Below are 5661 nucleotides of genomic sequence, written 5' to 3' on the forward strand. Positions count from 1 at the left end.
TTATTTGATTTTTATGCTTTTGTATTTTCCCATATTTCCCAGGACAATTTGTTTGCTGGGATTGAGGAGCTCACAGGGAGGGGGGTTTCTGCAGTGAAATCAGCAGGGCAGCACTCTGTGAAGGGACACAGAATGTGTGGCACCGCTTGTGTTGTGGATTATGATATTCATCATATGGCAGCTTGCCATTAAATGTGGTGTGGTAATCCAAACAGCCCTCTGATAAGTAGGTGGTGCAGCACATGATTGCAGCCCCTGAGAAGAGGCGAGTTGAGCTGCTAAAACGGAGCCCAGCCTAGCCCAGCAGCCTCTACCAGCAGAGAGGGCCACTAGTTGCACTGAGATGAGCACTCTCCACAGTCATCAGAGAAATAGATGACTCTTTACTGTGAGTGGAAATCTGTGGATCCATGCTTTATGATCACAGTAATTCACCACACTTTTAGCAGGATTACTTTGCATTGTGTTTTGATTAATGCAGCCTAAAATGAGCATTTTTTTCTGCAAAATTATAATTAAATTAAAAGATTATAACCAGTTCAAGAGTTAAAAAAATTGTGCAGAAACTTTTTATTTTGGTAAACTGTCATAGCTGTGTACCACCAGTCATGTGAGTCATATAAGTCAAATGCTTAGTTCTAGATATTTTAGATTGTTCAGTTTAGGTATAAGGTTGGAAATGGTTTGCTGAGATTTGACTGTTGTGAGAGAGTCTGATGTTAAGTCAGCCTGAAAAGGCAACATCTGCAAAAATAATGTTATTTGCAGTAAAGTATTTGCATGGGAGTTAAGGCAGAGGTTTGAGTTTACTTTCTCTGTTTTTATGCAAAAAATGGCAGCCATTGATAGGATTTGCAACCATTTTACATATTTGATCATTTGTCCATTTCAGGAATGGAGATTACAATTTATTCCACATAATGTCGAGATTGATTTCTGTTTAATTACTGTAAATTCATAAAATGACTGCCTGAAGAGAATCACTAAAGACACTCTGTTGTTAAGGGACATATTTATTTTCAATGTCAGTTTAAAACTGGAGTTGTACAAGCCACATCCCACCAGTCAGGAAGCTTTACTGAAAGCCAGCTGTGGACTGAGGTTGAATGCAGACATTTCGAACAGCAACCACATCATAATTCTCTCCTGGTAAAATGAATGTGCGAATAGGTGACCCAAGCAGAATGCAGAGAAAGGGGTGGGATGTGCAAAACTTGCCGACACAACACATTATATGGTCCTTCAGTCTTGGCACAGTGGCAAATGAGGGATTTGATGGGAGCACTAGAGCAGTGGCTTGAGTGGCAGAATGCTCCTAAAGCCCCAGCTAGTTCTAATGAGGCAGCTTGATGTAGCAACCAGGTCCACTGGGCGCAGGAAGGACCAGATGTCGCTCGTACACTCACTCATTCCTTCCAGCACAGCCTGCATTCACCGTTCAACCCATCTGCTGCTATAAAGCACAGTCAATATTTAGCCACTGGGAAAAGGACAGACACGCTCTGCACCTGGATCATTATAGTGCCTCTGGTAAATTGGATATTTTTTTCTCTAAGCCTAACTAAGAAAAAGTAAACAACTTCTAGCCCACACTCTGTAACCCATTGGACTTGACCTCCTGATGTTTCTTCTTTTCACTTCCCTCAACAGTTTTTACTAATGAGGAGAGAATATAACACATCTCAGTGCTAGATCACATCCAGGAACAGTTGAATAAGCCTCACAGCTCATGTTGCATGACTCAGCAGTGAATCATGGGTCGCCAAAGCACCACTGAGCAGAACTGACATGCAATATGCCAATTCTCGCCTGAAGATGAGACATTAACAAATTACTGAAGAGGAGGAGGAAAATGAGAGTCCATTTCCTGCAGAAAAAAATGGCTGAATATCTTTCTCTGTTTGTCTTTTGCACACTCTGTGTAACAAGTGTGTTACATCATTTAGCTCAAGCATAATGATCTGCAAATGTGTTACCAGAGCTGACAGTGAACAGTGATAAGTAGTGAAGTCAAGGTGCTCCAAAAATTTTGTTGATCTAGTGTCAGCCCAAAAAGAGAACTAAAGAGCCCAGGTAATAAGTTATGACTCGGTTGCCACTTTTACATTTTCACAAAATAATTATTGGTTTTTATCTCTTTTTTTTTTTGACATTATGATATGCAAGTGTAAAGAACAAATGTATATATATCCACATCTTTGAATGTAATCGCGCTGCCCCCAATGCTCACCTCATGTTTGGTCTGAATGCACAGTTAAGGTCATTTTCTTAATATCTTGAGTTACGTCATGAGGCCTGATGTAGTTTAAAAGGGTGTTGGAGCCACCAATCCCAACATGCATTGGTCAACACTGAGGATTTTGTTACATTAAATGTATCATTAAGAGCAACAGTAGGATCCAGCGTCAGAAGCCCCAGCATGTGGCAGTTCATAATTGATCTCTGCTGAACATAACACATGTATTGCATGTATTGTGCTGTAGACATCTCCTGGGCAATCCAGGGCAACTGCGTGCTCATTCTCTGAGGAGTGAGCATGGTGTTGAACATGATGAAATAACAGTAAAATTGCTGCACACTATTACCCTATTTACGCCGTTCAAAAATTAAAAACACAAGGCAGACATTATAAAAGCTTATTTTCTGCTCATCTCTGAAAAACCTGGCAAAAATCCTGCCAAAAATCTCTGTTACTTCCATGTGCATTGTGTAGTAGAGTGTATAAGTCTGTTGTAACACAGATGAAATGATCTAGGTTTAAAAATAGGAAAAGCCTATAAAAATCTGAATGAGTGATTTTATTTTTGAAATGCAACTTTAGAGATTATCTAAGGATTTTAAAGGGTTAAAATTCAGTTACCAGGGCAAAATAGACCGACAGGTTAGTTTGGCCAATCGGCTGACAGCAGGTAGGCCCGCCCACCTGCTCCCGCGTCTCTGGGAGCGAGCGAAAGTTTTTTTTTTCCCCGCTGCTGTGTGTGTGGAGAGACAGAAGTGCTGCTGTAGAGGGTGAAAACGGAGAAACCTGGAGAAAATACAGCTAAAAAACGAACTACACTGAGGCTAACTTCAACACTACAAACGTGGTAGTTAACTGCTGTGAGAGTTTAGTTGTAAGTTCAGTGTTTAGATATAGTGCTTGAGACGACTACTAGCAGCGTCGGTAGCTTTGATGTCCGTAGGATTTCCCGCGACGCGCAGTCTTTGCTGATTCAAGAGCGAGGTAATTCATTTAAAACTGCTTTTGTTCATTCTTTATCACCTTACTGTGAAAGCTAATTTATTTTGCACTGAGAGAAAGTACTGAAAGTCGCATACGGTCTCGTATGTTTCGGTTTTAGAAGACCTTGTGGCTTTACTGGGCGCCGCCATTTTGGGTGTGTGTCCAGCCGCTCTGGTGAAATCGGTGAGAATGTTCACTTACTTTGCACCTTAAATTATTTATGTGCACTTAGTGAATATGAAGCTACAGTTTTAGTTGAACAAGCTGGTTTACTGTGTTGTTTAATGTGTAAACTCAGCTTACTTTATTTTGCACTTGCATCAAAACTTTAATTGTTCTAATGTGCAGCTTATCTGGTTGTGTGCAGCCAAGTTATTTATGTTTATATGCTGAATTTTGAGAGAGAGGCACAGAAAGTAAACACCCACAGTATGTATGTCATTGTGTATTGTGAATTTCATGTAGTGTATATTATTGCATGAGACTTAAGCAGTGAATATTTCTCTGACCCTGTCTGTTGACAGGTCAGGTTTTTTTTGTGTGCGTGCTTCTTTTTCCATTGTCTGGATTGGATCTGCGGATGAAAATTGATGGCGAGCCGTCCCTCTTGAATGATCGTGGGAGCCATTCCCTCTTCAGGATCACTGGACCTGTCCCGCTACTACTGCACTTTGCGGTGTGGTAGGCCCCACTACAACACAAAACCCCTTCACTCACCTTCACACTCCTTCCCCCACACACATCCATACACCAACCCTATGGAACTCTGAACTCTGACTTACCTTCGACAAATCCATTTTTTGTTTGGACTTTGGACTCACTTAAACAAACTCACCTGTTCACACCTTGGGACTGAGAATTTGGAGCTGAGTAGTAGGAATCATTCCTGCAATTAAGGGTTACTGTTGTACTGTGTGAATTCTATTGGATTGTATTATTGAACTGGATCTGAACAAACGTGAATGTGGTGTTATTAACAGAAATTCAGGTTAAAGGGTGCACCCGGGAATTTAATTATAGAACTACTTCAAAGAGTGAAATACTCACTTTAAATTTGGAAAGCAAGCATTTCATGCTGATGTCATAGCCTGATTGTGATATCAATAATTGCCTTATTCATTGCTTGTTTTATTATTGTACTTTTTCATTTTTGGTACCAACAAATATTTTTATTTTTATACATATCTTCAAATATAAGAAGCCGGCATTATCCTACATCTAATCCTTGGTCTCTGAGTCTCATTTTAAACACCTCACTTTTGCTCCAGCAGCCGAACCAACCGACTTAACCAACCAATCAGATCACGGCCCTACCCATAATCCTTCCTGTGTGCTACAGTTGTGGCGAGCCAGCCAGGAGCAATACTGAGTGTTTAACTGAGACATTATTGGTCCAATTTCCTACAATTGGTTACGTCCAACACTCTAAAGCCAGGTATCTTAGACCAAGTACAGCAACATGGATATAGTAATGCGTGAATCGATTAAAATCCCCAATTCTGTAGTTGTTAGTGGGATAACCGACACAGATATTGACGAAGTAGTATCCACTTTCCTTGAAAAACATGGTTCAATTAACCGCCACTTCCGCATAGATGCCCCAGAGTCAGACTTCCACCACCACGTGATAGTAGAGTTCACATATGGCACCGCCATGCTAACATTAGAGCCTCTGCTGCCACTCAAGCTTGAAAGTTCTGTTCAACCAGGTGCCAGTTATGAAGTACAGAGCTTGGCAAGTGTTTATGCATTAAATGCTCGCAACATTGCCACTAGAGCATACATGACCCAGCTGCAGGAAATTGCAAAATTGAGTGGAAATTCACTGGAACAAATGCTGAAAGAGGAATTGGCAAGCCTTGCTTCATCCACCATTCCTTTGCATGGTTGTCAGGACACCTCCTTTGAGCAGACACCACTTCCCCAAACGGAACCACTCACACAGGGTGATCTATTGTCTTCCCCAAGCCCACATCCTGCGAACTCAACGCATTTAGGTCCACAGGCTAAACCTTCTGCTTATCTTGATATACTTGACTCTGCTTTTGGTGCAGTTGAAGATGGTGATGAACTTTATGCCAGGTTCCTGAGCACACTTCAGAATGAAGGAGAAAAGCCATCATCCTTTCTTCAGAGATTGCATGTGTGTCTGAGCATGACTATGAGGCGCGGAGGTGTTTCTGCGTCTGAGTTTGACAAGCAGCTTCTTAAACAATTCTGCCGCGGTTGCTGGGATAATGCCCTTATAGTTGACCTCCAACTACAGCAAAAGAAGGGGAGCCCGCCTTCCTTTGCAGAACTCCTGTTAATGTTAAGAACAGAGGAGGATAAACAGGCGGCAAAAGTTAGCCGTATGAGACAGCATTTGGGCACAGCCAAGCCTGCTCCTTGCGCCGCTAAGCAGCGTGTCATGTCTCATCTGCAAACAGTACATGCCA

At 41.6% G+C, this 5661-nt stretch overlaps 1 long non-coding RNA gene across 2 annotated transcripts; it reads left to right on the plus strand.

The window, feature by feature from the left end:
* Positions 1-2733: 2733 nt before the first annotated feature.
* Positions 2734-4445, plus strand: LOC119918729. Of its 2 annotated transcripts, XR_005447492.1 has the most exons (3): positions 2734-3223; positions 3342-3406; positions 3748-4445. It is a non-coding gene; the product is annotated as an uncharacterized LOC119918729 (long non-coding RNA). The 2 variants fall into 2 exon arrangements; XR_005447491.1 differs by having other exon boundaries at positions 2734-3406.
* The last annotated feature ends 1216 nt before the right edge of the window (positions 4446-5661 follow it).

This window comes from Micropterus salmoides, unplaced genomic scaffold (assembly GCF_014851395.1).
Source record: "Micropterus salmoides isolate LMB-PRFRI ecotype aquatic unplaced genomic scaffold, ASM1485139v1 Ms_hic_scaffold_2392, whole genome shotgun sequence".
NCBI classification, from domain to species: domain Eukaryota; kingdom Metazoa; phylum Chordata; class Actinopteri; order Centrarchiformes; family Centrarchidae; genus Micropterus; species Micropterus salmoides.